Source organism: Opisthocomus hoazin, chromosome 16 (assembly GCF_030867145.1).
Source record: "Opisthocomus hoazin isolate bOpiHoa1 chromosome 16, bOpiHoa1.hap1, whole genome shotgun sequence".
Classification (NCBI taxonomy): domain Eukaryota; kingdom Metazoa; phylum Chordata; class Aves; order Opisthocomiformes; family Opisthocomidae; genus Opisthocomus; species Opisthocomus hoazin.
In genome coordinates, this window is record NC_134429.1 from 4686587 (window position 1) to 4706631 (window position 20045).

The window sequence follows — 20045 nt, forward strand, 5'->3', positions numbered from 1 at the left end:
TGCCATGGGCAGATGAGGCTGAGCAACAGCTTTCCAGGCTAGCTCTTTCTGCTGCGAGCTATCTGCAGACGTTCGCATTTTCGGAGCAGGGCTGCCGGAGGCGCCCGGCACGGACCACCTAAGCTACGTTTGAAGTCTGAGGGGGCAAGACAAGCAAGCAGCCCCAGTCTCTGTGCCTCTGTGCGAGCAGTGCCATGGGCAGATGAGGCTGAGCAACAGCTTTCCAGGCTAGCTCTTTCTGCCTGCGAGCTATCTGCAGATGTTTGCATTTTCGGAGCAGGGCTGCCAACGGCGCCCGGCACGAACCACCTAAGCTACGTTTGAAGTTTCAGGGGACAAGACAAGCAAGCAGCCCCAGTCTCTGTGCCTCTGTGCGAGCAGTGCCATGGGCAGATGAGGCTGAGCAACAGCTTTCCAGGCTAGCTCTTTCTGCCTGCGAGCTATCTGCAGACGTTCGCATTTTCGGAGCAGGGCTGCCAGAAGCGCCCGGCACGGACCACCAAAGCTACGTTTGAAGTTTGAGGGGACAAGACAAGCAAGCAGCCCCAGTCTCTGTGCCTCTGTGCGAGCAGTGCCATGGGCAGATGAGGCTGAGCAACAGCTTTCCAGGCTAGCTCTTTCTGCCTGCGAGCTATCTGCAGACGTTCGCATTTTCGGAGCAGGGCTGCCAAAGGCGCCCATCAGAGACCACCTAAGCTACGTTTGAAGTCTGAGGGGGCAAGACAAGCAAGCAGCCCCAGTCTCTGTGCCTCTGTGCGAGCAGTGCCATGGGCAGATGACGCTGAGCAAGAGCTTTCCAGGCTAGCTCTTTCTGCCTGCGAGCTATCTGCAGACGTTTGCATTTTCGGAGCAGGGCTGCCAAAGGCGCCCGGCACAAACAGCCAAAAGATACGTTTGAAGTCTGAGGGGGCAAGACAATCAAGCAGCCCCAGTCTCTGTGCCTCTGTGCGAGCAGTGCCATGGGCAGATGAGGCTGAGCAACAGCTTTCCAGGCTAGCTCTTTCTGCCTGCGACCTATCTGCAGACGTTCGCATTTTCGGAGCAGGGCTGCCAAAGGCGCCCGGCACGGACCACCTAAGCTACGTTTGAAGTTTGAGGGGACAAGACAAGCAAGCAGCCCCAGTCTCTGTGCCTCTGTGCGAGCAGTGCCATGGGCAGATGAGGCTGAGCAACAGCTTTCCAGGCTAGCTCTTTCTGCTGCGAGCTATCTGCAGACGTTCGCATTTTCAGAGCAGGGCTGCCGGAGGCGCCCGGCACAGACCACCTAAGATACATTTGAAGTTTGAGGGGACAAGACAAGCAAGCAGCCCCAGTCTCTGTGCCTCTGTGCGAGCAGTGCCATGGGCAGATGAGGCTGAGCAACAGCTTTCCAGACTAGCTCTTTCTGCCTGCGAGCTATCTGCAGACGTTCGCATTTTCGGAGCAGGGCTGCCGGAGGCGCCCGGCACGGACCACCTAAGCTACGTTTGAAGTTTCAGGGGGCAAGATAAGCAAGCAGCCCCAGTCTCTGTGCCTCTGTGCGAGCAGTGCCATGGGCAGATGAGGCTGAGCAACAGCTTTCCAGGCTAGCTCTTTCTGCCTGCGAGCTATCTGCAGACGTTCGCATTTTCGGAGCAGGGCTGCCAAAGACGCCCAGCACAGACCACCTAAGCTACGTTTGAAGTTTGAGGGGACAAGACAAGCAAGCAGCCCCAGTCTCTGTGCCTCTGTGCGAGCAGTGCCATGGGCAGATGAGGCTGAGCAACAGCTTTCCAGGCTAGCTCTTTCTGCCTGCGAGCTATCTGCAGACGTTCGCATTTTCGGAGCAGGGCTGCCAGAAGCGCCCGGCACGGACCACCAAAGCTACGTTTGAAGTTTGAGGGGACAAGACAAGCAAGCAGCCCCAGTCTCTGTGCCTCTGTGCGAGCAGTGCCATGGGCAGATGAGGCTGAGCAACAGCTTTCCAGGCTAGCTCTTTCTGCTGCGAGCTATCTGCAGACGTTCGCATTTTCGGAGCAGGGCTGCCAAAGGCGCCCAGAAGAGACCACCTAATCTACGTTTGAAGTTTGAGGGGACAAGACAAGCAAGCAGCCCCAGTCTCTGTGCCTCTGTGCGAGCAGTGCCATGGGCAGATGAGGCTGAGCATCAGCTTTCCAGGCTAGCTCTTTCTGCCTGCGAGCTATCTGCAGACGTTCGCATTTTCGGAGCAGGGCTGCCAAAGGTGCCCAGCAGAGACCACCTAAGATACGTTTGAAGTTTGAGGGGACAAGACAAGCAAGCAGCCCCAGTCTCTGTGCCTCTGTGCGAGCAGTGCCATGGGCAGATGAGGCTGAGCAACAGCTTTCCAGGCTAGCTCTTTCTGCCTGCGAGCTATCTGCAGACGTTCGCATTTTCGGAGCAGGGCTGCCAGAAGCGCACGGCACGGACCACCTAAGCTACGTTTGAAGTTTGAGGGGACAAGACAAGCAAGCAGCCCCAGTCTCTGTGCCTCTGTGCGAGCAGTGCCATGGGCAGATGAGGCTGAGCAACAGCTTTCCAGGCTAGCTCTTTCTGCTGCGAGCTATCTGCAGACGTTCGCATTTTCGGAGCAGGGCTGCCAAAGGCGCCCAGCAGAGACCACCTAAGCTACGTTTGAAGTTTGAGGGGACAAGACAAGCAAGCAGCCCCAGTCTCTGTGCCTCTGTGCGAGCAGTGCCATGGGCAGATGAGGCTGAGCAACAGCTTTCCAGGCTAGCTCTTTCTGCTTGCGAGCTATCTGCAGACGTTCGCATTTTCAGAGCAGGGCTGCCAGAAGCGCCCGGCACGGACCACCTAAGCTACGTTTGAAGTTTGAGGGGACAAGACAAGCAAGCAGCCCCAGTCTCTGTGCCTCTGTGCGAGCAGTGCCATGGGCAGATGAGGCTGAGCAACAGATTTCCAGGCTAGCTCTTTCTGCTGCGAGCTATCTGCAGACGTTCGCATTTTCAGAGCAGGGCTGCCGGAGGCGCCCGGCACAGACCACCTAAGATACATTTGAAGTTTGAGGGGACAAGACAAGCAAGCAGCCCCAGTCTCTGTGACTCTGTGCGAGCAGTGCCATGGGCAGATGAGGCTGAGCAACAGCTTTCCAGACTAGCTCTTTCTGCCTGCGAGCTATCTGCAGACGTTCGCATTTTCGGAGCAGGGCTGCCGGAGGCGCCCGGCACGGACCACCTAAGCTACGTTTGAAGTTTGAGGGGGCAAGACAAGCAAGCAGCCCCAGTCTCTGTGCCTCTGTGCGAGCAGTGCCATGGGCAGATGAGGCTGAGCAACAGCTTTCCAGGCTAGCTCTTTCTGCCTGCGAGCTATCTGCAGACGTTCGCATTTTCGGAGCAGGGCTGCCAAAGACGCCCAGCACGGACCACCTAAGATACGTTTGAAGTTTGAGGGGACAAGACAAGCAAGCAGCCCCAGTCTCTGTGCCTCTGTGCGAGCAGTGCCATGGGCAGATGAGGCTGAGCAAAAGCTTTCCAGGCTAGCAAATTCTGCCTGCGAGCTATCTGCAGATTTTTGCATTTTTGGAGCAGGGCTGCCGCAAGCACCCGGCACGGACCACCTAAGCTACGTTTGAAGTTTGAGGGGACAAGACAAGCAAGCAGCCCCAGTCTCTGTGCCTCTGTGCGAGCAGTGCCATGGGCAGATGAGGCTGAGCAACAGCTTTCCAGGCTAGCTTTTTCTGCCTGCGAGCTATCTGCAGACGTTCGCATTTTCGGAGCAGGGCTGCCGGAGGCGCCCAGCAGAGACCACCTAATCTACGTTTGAAGTTTGGGGGGACAAGACAAGCAAGCAGCCCCAGTCTCTGTGCCTCTGTGCGAGCAGTGCCATGGGCAGATGACGCTGAGCAAGAGCTTTCCAGGCTAGCTCTTTCTGCCTGCGAGCTATCTGCAGATTTTCGCATTTTTGGAGCAGGGCTGCCGCAAGCACCCGGCACGGACCACCTAAGCTACGTTTGAAGTTTGAGGGGACAAGACAAGCAAGCAGCCCCAGTCTCTGTGCCTCTGTGCGAGCAGTGCCATGGGCAGATGAGGCTGAGCAACAGCTTTCCAGGCTAGCTTTTTCTGCCTGCGAGCTATCTGCAGACGTTCGCATTTTCGGAGCAGGGCTGCCGGAGGCGCCCAGCAGAGACCACCTAATCTACGTTTGAAGTTTGGGGGGACAAGACAAGCAAGCAGCCCCAGTCTCTGTGCCTCTGTGCGAGCAGTGCCATGGGCAGATGACGCTGAGCAAGAGCTTTCCAGGCTAGCTCTTTCTGCCTGCGAGCTATCTGCAGACGTTCGCATTTTCAGAGCAGGGCTGCCAAAGGCGCCCGGCACGGACCACCTAAGCTACGTTTGAAGTTTGAGGGGACAAGACAAGCAAGCAGCCCCAATCTCTGTGCCTCTGTGCGAGCAGTGCCATGGGCAGATGAGGCTGAGCAACAGCTTTCCAGGCTAGCTCTTTCTGCCTGCGAGCTATCTGCAGACATTCGCATTTTCGGAGCAGGGCTGCCAGAAGCGCCCGGCACGGACCACCAAAGCTACGTTTGAAGTTTGAGGGGACAAGACAAGCAAGCAGCCCCAGTCTCTGTGCCTCTGTGCGAGCAGTGCCATGGGCAGATGAGGCTGAGCAACAGCTTTCCAGGCTAGCTCTTTCTGCCTGCGAGCTATCTGCAGACGTTCGCATTTTCGGAGCAGGGCTGCCAAAGGCGCCCAGCAGAGACCACCTAATCTACGTTTGAAGTTTGAGGGGACAAGACAAGCAAGCAGCCCCAGTCTCTGTGCCTCTGTGCGAGCAGTGCCATGGGCAGATGAGGCTGAGCAACAGCTTTCCAGGCTAGCTTTTTCTGCCTGCGTGCTATCTGCAGACGTTCGCATTTTCGGAGCAGGGCTGCCGGAGGCGCCCGGCACGGACCACCTAAGCTACGTTTGAAGTCTGAGGGGGAAGACAAGCAAGCAGCCCCAGTCTCTGTGCCTCTGTGCGAGCAGTGCCATGGGCAGATGAGGCTGAGCAACAGCTTTCCAGGCTAGCTCTTTCTGCCTGCGAGCTATCTGCAGACGTTTGCATTTTCGGAGCAGGGCTGCCAACGGCGCCCGGCACGGACCACCTAAGCTACGTTTGAAGTTTCAGGGGACAAGACAAGCAAGCAGCCCCAGTCTCTGTGCCTCTGTGCGAGCAGTGCCATGGGCAGATGAGGCTGAGCAACAGCTTTCCAGGCTAGCTCTTTCTGCCTGCGAGCTACCTGCAGACGTTTGCATTTTCGGAGCAGGGCTGCCAAAGGCGCCCGGCACGGACCACCTAAGCTACGTTTGAAGTTTGAGGGGACAAGACAAGCAAGCAGCCCCAGTCTCTGTGCCTCTGTGCGAGCAGTGCCATGGGCAGATGAGGCTGAGCAACAGCTTTCCAGGCTAGCTCTTTCTGCTGCGAGCTATCTGCAGACGTTCGCATTTTCGGAGCAGGGCTGCCGGAGGCGCCCGGCACGGACCACCTAAGCTACGTTTGAAGTTTCAGGGGGCAAGACAAGCAAGCAGCCCCAGTCTCTGTGCCTCTGTGCGAGCAGTGCCATGGGCAGATGAGGCTGAGCAACAGCTTTCCAGGCTAGCTCTTTCTGCCTGCGAGCTATCTGCAGACGTTCGCATTTTCGGAGCAGGGCTGCCAAAGACGCCCAGCACAGACCACCTAAGCTACGTTTGAAGTTTGAGGGGACAAGACAAGCAAGCAGCCCCAGTCTCTGTGCCTCTGTGCGAGCAGTGCCATGGGCAGATGAGGCTGAGCAACAGCTTTCCAGGCTAGCTCTTTCTGCCTGCGAGCTATCTGCAGACGTTCGCATTTTCGGAGCAGGGCTGCCAGAAGCGCCCGGCACGGACCACCAAAGCTACGTTTGAAGTTTGAGGGGACAAGACAAGCAAGCAGCCCCAGTCTCTGTGCCTCTGTGCGAGCAGTGCCATGGGCAGATGAGGCTGAGCAAGAGCTTTCCAGGCTAGCTCTTTCTGCTGCGAGCTATCTGCAGACGTTCGCATTTTCGGAGCAGGGCTGCCAAAGGCGCCCAGCAGAGACCACCTAAGCTACGTTTGAAGTTTGAGGGGACAAGACAAGCAAGCAGCCCCAGTCTCTGTGCCTCTGTGCGAGCAGTGCCATGGGCAGATGAGGCTGAGCAACAGCTTTCCAGGCTAGCTCTTTCTGCTTGCGAGCTATCTGCAGACGTTCACATTTTCAGAGCAGGGCTGCCAGAAGCGCCCGGCACGGACCACCTAAGCTACGTTTGAAGTTTGAGGGGACAAGACAAGCAAGCAGCCCCAGTCTCTGTGCCTCTGTGCGAGCAGTGCCATGGGCAGATGAGGCTGAGCAACAGCTTTCCAGGCTAGCTCTTTCTGCTGCGAGCTATCTGCAGACGTTCGCATTTTCAGAGCAGGGCTGCCGGAGGCGCCCGGCACAGACCACCTAAGATACATTTGAAGTTTGAGGGGACAAGACAAGCAAGCAGCCCCAGTCTCTGTGCCTCTGTGCGAGCAGTGCCATGGGCAGATGAGGCTGAGCAACAGCTTTCCAGACTAGCTCTTTCTGCCTGCGAGCTATCTGCAGACGTTCGCATTTTCGGAGCAGGGCTGCCGGAGGCGCCCGGCACGGACCACCTAAGCTACGTTTGAAGTTTGAGGGGACAAGACAAGCAAGCAGCCCCAGTCTCTGTGCCTCTGTGCGAGCAGTGCCATGGGCAGATGAGGCTGAGCAACAGCTTTCCAGGCTAGCTTTTTCTGCCTGCGAGCTATCTGCAGACGTTCGCATTTTCGGAGCAGGGCTGCCGGAGGCGCCCAGCAGAGACCACCTAATCTACGTTTGAAGTTTGGGGGGACAAGACAAGCAAGCAGCCCCAGTCTCTGTGCCTCTGTGCGAGCAGTGCCATGGGCAGATGACGCTGAGCAAGAGCTTTCCAGGCTAGCTCTTTCTGCCTGCGAGCTATCTGCAGATTTTCGCATTTTTGGAGCAGGGCTGCCGCAAGCACCCGGCACGGACCACCTAAGCTACGTTTGAAGTTTGAGGGGACAAGACAAGCAAGCAGCCCCAGTCTCTGTGCCTCTGTGCGAGCAGTGCCATGGGCAGATGAGGCTGAGCAACAGCTTTCCAGGCTAGCTCTTTCTGCTGCGAGCTATCTGCAGACGTTCGCATTTTCGGAGCAGGGCTGCCAAAGGCGCCCAGCAGAGACCACCTAATCTACGTTTGAAGTTTGAGGGGACAAGACAAGCAAGCAGCCCCAGTCTCTGTGCCTCTGTGCGAGCAGTGCCATGGGCAGATGAGGCTGAGCATCAGCTTTCCAGGCTAGCTCTTTCTGCCTGCGAGCTATCTGCAGACGTTCGCATTTTCAGAGCAGGGCTGCCAAAGGCGCCCGGCACGGACCACCTAAGCTACGTTTGAAGTTTGAGGGGACAAGACAAGCAAGCAGCCCCAATCTCTGTGCCTCTGTGCGAGCAGTGCCATGGGCAGATGAGGCTGAGCAACAGCTTTCCAGGCTAGCTCTTTCTGCCTGCGAGCTATCTGCAGACATTCGCATTTTCGGAGCAGGGCTGCCAGAAGCGCCCGGCACGGACCACCAAAGCTACGTTTGAAGTTTGAGGGGACAAGACAAGCAAGCAGCCCCAGTCTCTGTGCCTCTGTGCGAGCAGTGCCATGGGCAGATGAGGCTGAGCAACAGCTTTCCAGGCTAGCTCTTTCTGCCTGCGAGCTATCTGCAGACGTTCGCATTTTCGGAGCAGGGCTGCCAAAGGCGCCCAGCAGAGACCACCTAATCTACGTTTGAAGTTTGAGGGGACAAGACAAGCAAGCAGCCCCAGTCTCTGTGCCTCTGTGCGAGCAGTGCCATGGGCAGATGAGGCTGAGCAACAGCTTTCCAGGCTAGCTTTTTCTGCCTGCGTGCTATCTGCAGACGTTCGCATTTTCGGAGCAGGGCTGCCGGAGGCGCCCGGCACGGACCACCTAAGCTACGTTTGAAGTCTGAGGGGGAAGACAAGCAAGCAGCCCCAGTCTCTGTGCCTCTGTGCGAGCAGTGCCATGGGCAGATGAGGCTGAGCAACAGCTTTCCAGGCTAGCTCTTTCTGCCTGCGAGCTATCTGCAGACGTTTGCATTTTCGGAGCAGGGCTGCCAACGGCGCCCGGCACGGACCACCTAAGCTACGTTTGAAGTTTCAGGGGACAAGACAAGCAAGCAGCCCCAGTCTCTGTGCCTCTGTGCGAGCAGTGCCATGGGCAGATGAGGCTGAGCAACAGCTTTCCAGGCTAGCTCTTTCTGCCTGCGAGCTACCTGCAGACGTTTGCATTTTCGGAGCAGGGCTGCCAAAGGCGCCCGGCACGGACCACCTAAGCTACGTTTGAAGTTTGAGGGGACAAGACAAGCAAGCAGCCCCAGTCTCTGTGCCTCTGTGCGAGCAGTGCCATGGGCAGATGAGGCTGAGCAACAGCTTTCCAGGCTAGCTCTTTCTGCTGCGAGCTATCTGCAGACGTTCGCATTTTCGGAGCAGGGCTGCCGGAGGCGCCCGGCACGGACCACCTAAGCTACGTTTGAAGTTTCAGGGGGCAAGACAAGCAAGCAGCCCCAGTCTCTGTGCCTCTGTGCGAGCAGTGCCATGGGCAGATGAGGCTGAGCAACAGCTTTCCAGGCTAGCTCTTTCTGCCTGCGAGCTATCTGCAGACGTTCGCATTTTCGGAGCAGGGCTGCCAAAGACGCCCAGCACAGACCACCTAAGCTACGTTTGAAGTTTGAGGGGACAAGACAAGCAAGCAGCCCCAGTCTCTGTGCCTCTGTGCGAGCAGTGCCATGGGCAGATGAGGCTGAGCAACAGCTTTCCAGGCTAGCTCTTTCTGCCTGCGAGCTATCTGCAGACGTTCGCATTTTCGGAGCAGGGCTGCCAGAAGCGCCCGGCACGGACCACCAAAGCTACGTTTGAAGTTTGAGGGGACAAGACAAGCAAGCAGCCCCAGTCTCTGTGCCTCTGTGCGAGCAGTGCCATGGGCAGATGAGGCTGAGCAAGAGCTTTCCAGGCTAGCTCTTTCTGCTGCGAGCTATCTGCAGACGTTCGCATTTTCGGAGCAGGGCTGCCAAAGGCGCCCAGCAGAGACCACCTAAGCTACGTTTGAAGTTTGAGGGGACAAGACAAGCAAGCAGCCCCAGTCTCTGTGCCTCTGTGCGAGCAGTGCCATGGGCAGATGAGGCTGAGCAACAGCTTTCCAGGCTAGCTCTTTCTGCTTGCGAGCTATCTGCAGACGTTCACATTTTCAGAGCAGGGCTGCCAGAAGCGCCCGGCACGGACCACCTAAGCTACGTTTGAAGTTTCAGGGGACAAGACAAGCAAGCAGCCCCAGTCTCTGTGCCTCTGTGCGAGCAGTGCCATGGGCAGATGAGGCTGAGCAACAGCTTTCCAGGCTAGCTCTTTCTGCTGCGAGCTATCTGCAGACGTTCGCATTTTCAGAGCAGGGCTGCCGGAGGCGCCCGGCACAGACCACCTAAGATACATTTGAAGTTTGAGGGGACAAGACAAGCAAGCAGCCCCAGTCTCTGTGCCTCTGTGCGAGCAGTGCCATGGGCAGATGAGGCTGAGCAACAGCTTTCCAGACTAGCTCTTTCTGCCTGCGAGCTATCTGCAGACGTTCGCATTTTCGGAGCAGGGCTGCCGGAGGCGCCCGGCACGGACCACCTAAGCTACGTTTGAAGTTTGAGGGGACAAGACAAGCAAGCAGCCCCAGTCTCTGTGCCTCTGTGCGAGCAGTGCCATGGGCAGATGAGGCTGAGCAACAGCTTTCCAGGCTAGCTTTTTCTGCCTGCGAGCTATCTGCAGACGTTCGCATTTTCGGAGCAGGGCTGCCGGAGGCGCCCAGCAGAGACCACCTAATCTACGTTTGAAGTTTTGGGGGACAAGACAAGCAAGCAGCCCCAGTCTCTGTGCCTCTGTGCGAGCAGTGCCATGGGCAGATGACGCTGAGCAAGAGCTTTCCAGGCTAGCTCTTTCTGCCTGCGAGCTATCTGCAGATTTTCGCATTTTTGGAGCAGGGCTGCCGCAAGCACCCGGCACGGACCACCTAAGCTACGTTTGAAGTTTGAGGGGACAAGACAAGCAAGCAGCCCCAGTCTCTGTGCCTCTGTGCGAGCAGTGCCATGGGCAGATGAGGCTGAGCAACAGCTTTCCAGGCTAGCTCTTTCTGCTGCGAGCTATCTGCAGACGTTCGCATTTTCGGAGCAGGGCTGCCAAAGGCGCCCAGCAGAGACCACCTAATCTACGTTTGAAGTTTGAGGGGACAAGACAAGCAAGCAGCCCCAGTCTCTGTGCCTCTGTGCGAGCAGTGCCATGGGCAGATGAGGCTGAGCATCAGCTTTCCAGGCTAGCTCTTTCTGCCTGCGAGCTATCTGCAGACGTTCGCATTTTCGGAGCAGGGCTGCCAAAGGTGCCCAGCAGAGACCACCTAAGATACGTTTGAAGTTTGAGGGGACAAGACAAGCAAGCAGCCCCAGTCTCTGTGCCTCTGTGCGAGCAGTGCCATGGGCAGATGAGGCTGAGCAACAGCTTTCCAGGCTAGCTCTTTCTGCCTGCGAGCTATCTGCAGACGTTCGCATTTTCGGAGCAGGGCTGCCAGAAGCGCCCGGCACGGACCACCTAAGCTACGTTTGAAGTTTGAGGGGACAAGACAAGCAAGCAGCCCCAGTCTCTGTGCCTCTGTGCGAGCAGTGCCATGGGCAGATGAGGCTGAGCAACAGCTTTCCAGGCTAGCTCTTTCTGCCTGCGAGCTATCTGCAGACGTTCGCATTTTCGGAGCAGGGCTGCCAAAGGCGCCCAGCAGAGACCACCTAATCTACGTTTGAAGTTTGAGGGGACAAGACAAGCAAGCAGCCCCAGTCTCTGTGCCTCTGTGCGAGCAGTGCCATGGGCAGATGAGGCTGAGCAACAGCTTTCCAGGCTAGCTTTTTCTGCCTGCGTGCTATCTGCAGACGTTCGCATTTTCGGAGCAGGGCTGCCGGAGGCGCCCGGCACGGACCACCTAAGCTACGTTTGAAGTCTGAGGGGGAAGACAAGCAAGCAGCCCCAGTCTCTGTGCCTCTGTGCGAGCAGTGCCATGGGCAGATGAGGCTGAGCAACAGCTTTCCAGGCTAGCTCTTTCTGCCTGCGAGCTATCTGCAGACGTTTGCATTTTCGGAGCAGGGCTGCCAACGGCGCCCGGCACGGACCACCTAAGCTACGTTTGAAGTTTCAGGGGACAAGACAAGCAAGCAGCCCCAGTCTCTGTGCCTCTGTGCGAGCAGTGCCATGGGCAGATGAGGCTGAGCAACAGCTTTCCAGGCTAGCTCTTTCTGCCTGCGAGCTACCTGCAGACGTTTGCATTTTCGGAGCAGGGCTGCCAAAGGCGCCCGGCACGGACCACCTAAGCTACGTTTGAAGTTTGAGGGGACAAGACAAGCAAGCAGCCCCAGTCTCTGTGCCTCTGTGCGAGCAGTGCCATGGGCAGATGAGGCTGAGCAACAGCTTTCCAGGCTAGCTCTTTCTGCTGCGAGCTATCTGCAGACGTTCGCATTTTCGGAGCAGGGCTGCCGGAGGCGCCCGGCACGGACCACCTAAGCTACGTTTGAAGTTTCAGGGGGCAAGACAAGCAAGCAGCCCCAGTCTCTGTGCCTCTGTGCGAGCAGTGCCATGGGCAGATGAGGCTGAGCAACAGCTTTCCAGGCTAGCTCTTTCTGCCTGCGAGCTATCTGCAGACGTTCGCATTTTCGGAGCAGGGCTGCCAAAGACGCCCAGCACAGACCACCTAAGCTACGTTTGAAGTTTGAGGGGACAAGACAAGCAAGCAGCCCCAGTCTCTGTGCCTCTGTGCGAGCAGTGCCATGGGCAGATGAGGCTGAGCAACAGCTTTCCAGGCTAGCTCTTTCTGCCTGCGAGCTATCTGCAGACGTTCGCATTTTCGGAGCAGGGCTGCCAGAAGCGCCCGGCACGGACCACCAAAGCTACGTTTGAAGTTTGAGGGGACAAGACAAGCAAGCAGCCCCAGTCTCTGTGCCTCTGTGCGAGCAGTGCCATGGGCAGATGAGGCTGAGCAAGAGCTTTCCAGGCTAGCTCTTTCTGCTGCGAGCTATCTGCAGACGTTCGCATTTTCGGAGCAGGGCTGCCAAAGGCGCCCAGCAGAGACCACCTAAGCTACGTTTGAAGTTTGAGGGGACAAGACAAGCAAGCAGCCCCAGTCTCTGTGCCTCTGTGCGAGCAGTGCCATGGGCAGATGAGGCTGAGCAACAGCTTTCCAGGCTAGCTCTTTCTGCTTGCGAGCTATCTGCAGACGTTCACATTTTCAGAGCAGGGCTGCCAGAAGCGCCCGGCACGGACCACCTAAGCTACGTTTGAAGTTTCAGGGGACAAGACAAGCAAGCAGCCCCAGTCTCTGTGCCTCTGTGCGAGCAGTGCCATGGGCAGATGAGGCTGAGCAACAGCTTTCCAGGCTAGCTCTTTCTGCTGCGAGCTATCTGCAGACGTTCGCATTTTCAGAGCAGGGCTGCCGGAGGCGCCCGGCACAGACCACCTAAGATACATTTGAAGTTTGAGGGGACAAGACAAGCAAGCAGCCCCAGTCTCTGTGCCTCTGTGCGAGCAGTGCCATGGGCAGATGAGGCTGAGCAACAGCTTTCCAGACTAGCTCTTTCTGCCTGCGAGCTATCTGCAGACGTTCGCATTTTCGGAGCAGGGCTGCCGGAGGCGCCCGGCACGGACCACCTAAGCTACGTTTGAAGTTTGAGGGGACAAGACAAGCAAGCAGCCCCAGTCTCTGTGCCTCTGTGCGAGCAGTGCCATGGGCAGATGAGGCTGAGCAACAGCTTTCCAGGCTAGCTTTTTCTGCCTGCGAGCTATCTGCAGACGTTCGCATTTTCGGAGCAGGGCTGCCGGAGGCGCCCAGCAGAGACCACCTAATCTACGTTTGAAGTTTTGGGGGACAAGACAAGCAAGCAGCCCCAGTCTCTGTGCCTCTGTGCGAGCAGTGCCATGGGCAGATGACGCTGAGCAAGAGCTTTCCAGGCTAGCTCTTTCTGCCTGCGAGCTATCTGCAGATTTTCGCATTTTTGGAGCAGGGCTGCCGCAAGCACCCGGCACGGACCACCTAAGCTACGTTTGAAGTTTGAGGGGACAAGACAAGCAAGCAGCCCCAGTCTCTGTGCCTCTGTGCGAGCAGTGCCATGGGCAGATGAGGCTGAGCAACAGCTTTCCAGGCTAGCTCTTTCTGCTGCGAGCTATCTGCAGACGTTCGCATTTTCGGAGCAGGGCTGCCAAAGGCGCCCAGCAGAGACCACCTAATCTACGTTTGAAGTTTGAGGGGACAAGACAAGCAAGCAGCCCCAGTCTCTGTGCCTCTGTGCGAGCAGTGCCATGGGCAGATGAGGCTGAGCATCAGCTTTCCAGGCTAGCTCTTTCTGCCTGCGAGCTATCTGCAGACGTTCGCATTTTCGGAGCAGGGCTGCCAAAGGTGCCCAGCAGAGACCACCTAAGATACGTTTGAAGTTTGAGGGGACAAGACAAGCAAGCAGCCCCAGTCTCTGTGCCTCTGTGCGAGCAGTGCCATGGGCAGATGAGGCTGAGCAACAGCTTTCCAGGCTAGCTCTTTCTGCCTGCGAGCTATCTGCAGACGTTCGCATTTTCGGAGCAGGGCTGCCAGAAGCGCCCGGCACGGACCACCTAAGCTACGTTTGAAGTTTGAGGGGACAAGACAAGCAAGCAGCCCCAGTCTCTGTGCCTCTGTGCGAGCAGTGCCATGGGCAGATGAGGCTGAGCAACAGCTTTCCAGGCTAGCTCTTTCTGCTGCGAGCTATCTGCAGACGTTCGCATTTTCGGAGCAGGGCTGCCAAAGGCGCCCAGCAGAGACCACCTAAGCTACGTTTGAAGTTTGAGGGGACAAGACAAGCAAGCAGCCCCAGTCTCTGTGCCTCTGTGCGAGCAGTGCCATGGGCAGATGAGGCTGAGCAACAGCTTTCCAGGCTAGCTCTTTCTGCTTGCGAGCTATCTGCAGACGTTCGCATTTTCAGAGCAGGGCTGCCAGAAGCGCCCGGCACGGACCACCTAAGCTACGTTTGAAGTTTGAGGGGACAAGACAAGCAAGCAGCCCCAGTCTCTGTGCCTCTGTGCGAGCAGTGCCATGGGCAGATGAGGCTGAGCAACAGCTTTCCAGGCTAGCTCTTTCTGCTGCGAGCTATCTGCAGACGTTCGCATTTTCAGAGCAGGGCTGCCGGAGGCGCCCGGCACAGACCACCTAAGATACATTTGAAGTTTGAGGGGACAAGACAAGCAAGCAGCCCCAGTCTCTGTGACTCTGTGCGAGCAGTGCCATGGGCAGATGAGGCTGAGCAACAGCTTTCCAGACTAGCTCTTTCTGCCTGCGAGCTATCTGCAGACGTTCACATTTTCAGAGCAGGGCTGCCAGAAGCGCCCGGCACGGACCACCTAAGCTACGTTTGAAGTTTCAGGGGACAAGACAAGCAAGCAGCCCCAGTCTCTGTGCCTCTGTGCGAGCAGTGCCATGGGCAGATGAGGCTGAGCAACAGCTTTCCAGGCTAGCTCTTTCTGCTGCGAGCTATCTGCAGACGTTCGCATTTTCAGAGCAGGGCTGCCGGAGGCGCCCGGCACAGACCACCTAAGATACATTTGAAGTTTGAGGGGACAAGACAAGCAAGCAGCCCCAGTCTCTGTGCCTCTGTGCGAGCAGTGCCATGGGCAGATGAGGCTGAGCAACAGCTTTCCAGACTAGCTCTTTCTGCCTGCGAGCTATCTGCAGACGTTCGCATTTTCGGAGCAGGGCTGCCGGAGGCGCCCGGCACGGACCACCTAAGCTACGTTTGAAGTTTGAGGGGACAAGACAAGCAAGCAGCCCCAGTCTCTGTGCCTCTGTGCGAGCAGTGCCATGGGCAGATGACGCTGAGCAAGAGCTTTCCAGGCTAGCTCTTTCTGCCTGCGAGCTATCTGCAGATTTTCGCATTTTTGGAGCAGGGCTGCCGCAAGCACCCGGCACGGACCACCTAAGCTACGTTTGAAGTTTGAGGGGACAAGACAAGCAAGCAGCCCCAGTCTCTGTGCCTCTGTGCGAGCAGTGCCATGGGCAGATGAGGCTGAGCAACAGCTTTCCAGGCTAGCTTTTTCTGCCTGCGAGCTATCTGCAGACGTTCGCATTTTCGGAGCAGGGCTGCCGGAGGCGCCCAGCAGAGACCACCTAATCTACGTTTGAAGTTTGGGGGGACAAGACAAGCAAGCAGCCCCAGTCTCTGTGCCTCTGTGCGAGCAGTGCCATGGGCAGATGACGCTGAGCAAGAGCTTTCCAGGCTAGCTCTTTCTGCCTGCGAGCTATCTGCAGACGTTCGCATTTTCAGAGCAGGGCTGCCAAAGGCGCCCGGCACAGACCACCTAAGCTACGTTTGAAGTTTGAGGGGACAAGACAAGCAAGCAGCCCCAATCTCTGTGCCTCTGTGCGAGCAGTGCCATGGGCAGATGAGGCTGAGCAACAGCTTTCCAGGCTAGCTCTTTCTGCCTGCGAGCTATCTGCAGACGTTCGCATTTTCGGAGCAGGGCTGCCAGAAGCGCCCGGCACGGACCACCTAAGCTACGTTTGAAGTTTGAGGGGACAAGACAAGCAAGCAGCCCCAGTCTCTGTGCCTCTGTGCGAGCAGTGCCATGGGCAGATGAGGCTGAGCAAGAGCTTTCCAGGCTAGCTCTTTCTGCTGCGAGCTATCTGCAGACGTTCGCATTTTCGGAGCAGGGCTGCCAAAGGCGCCCAGCAGAGACCACCTAAGCTACGTTTGAAGTTTGAGGAGACAAGACAAGCAAGCAGCCCCAGTCTCTGTGCCTCTGTGCGAGCAGTGCCATGGGCAGATGAGGCTGAGCAACAGCTTTCCAGGCTAGCTCTTTCTGCCTGCGAGCTATCTGCAGACGTTCGCATTTTCGGAGCAGGGCTGCCAAAGGCGCCCAGCAGAGACCACCTAAGCTACGTTTGAAGTTTGAGGGGACAAGACAAGCAAGCAGCCCCAGTCTCTGTGCCTCTGTGCGAGCAGTGCCATGGGCAGATGAGGCTGAGCAACAGCTTTCCAGGCTAGCTCTTTCTGCTGCGAGCTATCTGCAGACGTTCGCATTTTCGGAGCAGGGCTGCCGGAGGCGCCCGGCACGGACCACCTAAGCTACGTTTGAAGTTTGAGGGGGCAAGACAAGCAAGCAGCCCCAGTCTCTGTGCCTCTGTGCGAGCAGTGCCATGGGCAGATGAGGCTGAGCAACAGCTTTCCAGGCTAGCTCTTTCTGCCTGCGAGCTATCTGCAGACGTTTGCATTTTCGGAGCAGGGCTGCCAACGGCGCCCGGCACGGACCACCTAAGCTACGTTTGAAGTTTCAGGGGACAAGACAAGCAAGCAGCCCCAGTCTCTGTGCCTCTGTGCGAGCAGTGCCATGGGCAGATGAGGCTGAGCAACAGCTTTCCAGGCTAGCTCTTTCTGCCTGCGAGCTATCTGCAGACGTTCGCATTTTCGGAGCAGGGCTGCCAGAAGCGCCCGGCACGGACCACCAAAGCTACGTTTGAAGTTTGAGGGGACAAGACAAGCAAGCAGCCCCAGTCTCTGTGCCTCTGTGCGAGCAGTGCCATGGGCAGATGAGGCTGAGCAACAGCTTTCCAGGCTAGCTCTTTCTGCCTGCGAGCTATCTGCAGACGTTCGCATTTTCGGAGCAGGGCTGCCAAAGGCGCCCATCAGAGACCACCTAAGCTACGTTTGAAGTCTGAGGGGGCAAGACAAGCAAGCAGCCCCAGTCTCTGTGCCTCTGTGCGAGCAGTGCCATGGGCAGATGAGGCTGAGCAACAGCTTTCCAGGCTAGCTCTTTCTGCCTGCGAGCTATCTGCAGACGTTCGCATTTTCGGAGCAGGGCTGCCAGAAGCGCCCGGCACGGACCACCAAAGCTACGTTTGAAGTTTCAGGGGACAAGACAAGCAAGCAGCCCCAGTCTCTGTGCCTCTGTGCGAGCAGTGCCATGGGCAGATGAGGCTGAGCAACAGCTTTCCAGGCTAGCTCTTTCTGCTGCGAGCTATCTGCAGACGTTCGCATTTTCGGAGCAGGGCTGCCGGAGGCGCCCAGCAGAGACCACCTAAGCTACATTTGAAGTTTGAGGGGACAAGACAAGCAAGCAGCCCCAGTCTCTGTGCCTCTGTGCAAGCAGTGCCATGGGCAGATGAGGCTGAGCAACAGCTTTCCAGGCTAGCTCTTTCTGGCTGTGAGCTATCTGCAGACGTTTGCATTTTCGGAGCAGGGCTGCCAAAGGCGCCCGGCACAAACAGCCAAAAGATACGTTTGAAGTCTGAGGGGGCAAGACAATCAAGCAGCCCCAGTCTCTGTGCCTCTGTGCGAGCAGTGCCATGGGCAGATGAGGCTGAGCAACAGCTTTCCAGGCTAGCTCTTACTGCCTGCGAGCTATCTGCAGACGTTCGCATTTTCGGAGCAGGGCTGCCAGAAGCGCCAGGCACGGACCACCTAAGCTACGTTTGAAGTTTGAGGGGACAAGACAAGCAAGCAGCCCCAGTCTCTGTACCTCTGTGCGAGCAGTGCCATGGGCAGATGAGGCTGAGCAACAGCTTTCCAGGCTAGCTCTTTCTGCTTGCGAGCTATCTGCAGACGTTCGCATTTTCAGAGCAGGGCTGCCAGAAGCGCCCGGCACGGACCACCTAAGCTACGTTTGAAGTTTGAGGGGACAAGACAAGCAAGCAGCCCCAGTCTCTGTGCCTCTGTGCGAGCAGTGCCATGGGCAGATGAGGCTGAGCAACAGCTTTCCAGGCTAGCTCTTACTGCCTGCGAGCTATCTGCAGACGTTCGCATTTTCGGAGCAGGGCTGCCAGAAGCGCCAGGCACGGACCACCTAAGCTACGTTTGAAGTTTGAGGGGACAAGACAAGCAAGCAGCCCCAGTCTCTGTGCCTCTGTGCGAGCAGTGCCATGGGCAGATGAGGCTGAGCAACAGCTTTCCAGGCTAGCTCTTTCTGCCTGCGAGCTATCTGCAGACGTTCGCATTTTCAGAGCAGGGCTGCCAGAAGCGCCCGGCACGGACCACCTAAGCTACGTTTGAAGTTTGAGGGGACAAGACAAGCAAGCAGCCCCAGTCTCTGTGCCTCTGTGCGAGCAGTGCCATGGGCAGATGAGGCTGAGCAACAGCTTTCCAGGCTAGCTCTTTCTGCTGCGAGCTATCTGCAGACGTTCGCATTTTCAGAGCAGGGCTGCCGGAGGTGCCCGGCACAGACCACCTAAGATACATTTGAAGTTTGAGGGGACAAGACAAGCAAGCAGCCCCAGTCTCTGTGCCTCTGTGCGAGCAGTGCCATGGGCAGATGAGGCTGAGCAACAGCTTTCCAGGCTAGCTCTTTCTGCCTGCGAGCTATCTGCAGATGTTCGCATTTTCGGAGCAGGGCTGCCGGAGGCACCCGGCACGGACCACCTAAGCTACGTTTGAAGTTTCAGGGGGCAAGACAAGCAAGCAGCCCCAGTCTCTGTGCCTCTGTGCGAGCAGTGCCATGGGCAGATGAGGCTGAGCAACAGCTTTCCAGGCTAGCTCTTTCTGCCTGCGAGCTATCTGCAGACGTTCGCATTTTCGGAGCAGGGCTGCCAAAGGCGCCCAGCAGAGACCACCTAAGATACGTTTGAAGTTTGAGGGGACAAGACAAGCAAGCAGCCCCAGTCTCTGTGCCTCTGTGCGAGCAGTGCCATGGGCAGATGAGGCTGAGCAAAAGCTTTCCAGGCTAGCAAATTCTGCCTGCGAGCTATCTGCAGATTTTCGCATTTTTGGAGCAGGGCTGCCGCAAGCACCCGGCACGGACCACCTAAGCTACGTTTGAAGTTTGAGGGGACAAGACAAGCAAGCAGCCCCAGTCTCTGTGCCTCTGTGCGAGCAGTGCCATGGGCAGATGAGGCTGAGCAACAGCTTTCCAGGCTAGCTCTTTCTGCTTGCGAGCTATCTGCAGACGTTCGCATTTTCAGAGCAGGGCTGCCAGAAGCGCCCGGCACGGACCACCTAATCTACGTTTGAAGTTTGAGGGGACAAGACAAGCAAGCAGCCCCAGTCTCTGTGCCTCTGTGCGAGCAGTGCCATGGGCAGATGAGGCTGAGCAACAGCTTTCCAGGCTAGCTCTTTCTGCTGCGAGCTATCTGCAGACGTTCGCATTTTCAGAGCAGGGCTGCCGGAGGCGCCCGGCACAGACCACCTAAGATACATTTGAAGTTTGAGGGGACAAGACAAGCAAGCAGCCCCAGTCTCTGTGCCTCTGTGCGAGCAGTGCCATGGGCAGATGAGGCTGAGCAACAGCTTTCCAGACTGGCTCTTTCTGCCTGCGAGCTATCTGCAGACGTTCGCATTTTCGGAGCAGGGCTGCCGGAGGCGCCCGGCACGGACCACCTAAGCTACGTTTGAAGTTTCAGGGGGAAGACAAGCAAGCAGCCCCAGTCTCTGTGCCTCTGTGCGAGCAGTGCCATGGGCAGATGAGGCTGAGCAACAGCTTTCCACGCTAGCTCTTTCTGCCTGCGAGCTATCTGCAGACGTTCGCATTTTCGGAGCAGGGCTGCCAAAGACGCCCAGCACAGACCACCTAAGCTACGTTTGAAGTTTGAGGGGACAAGACAAGCAAGCAGCCCCAGTCTCTGTGCCTCTGTGCGAGCAGTGCCATGGGCAGATGAGGCTGAGCAACAGCTTTCCAGGCTAGCTTTTTCTGCCTGCGAGCTATCTGCAGACGTTCGCATTTTCGGAGCAGGGCTGCCGGAGGCGCCCAGCAGAGACCACCTAATCTACGTTTGAAGTTTGGGGGGACAAGACAAGCAAGCAGCCCCAGTCTCTGTGCCTCTGTGCGAGCAGTGCCATGGGCAGATGAGGCTGAGCAACAGCTTTCCAGGCTAGCTCTTTCTGCCTGCGAGCTATCTGCAGATTTTCGCATTTTTGGAGCAGGGCTGCCGCAAGCACCCGGCACGGACCACCTAAGCTACGTTTGAAGTTTGAGGGGACAAGACAAGCAAGCAGCCCCAGTCTCTGTGCCTCTGTGCGAGCAGTGCCATGGGCAGATGAG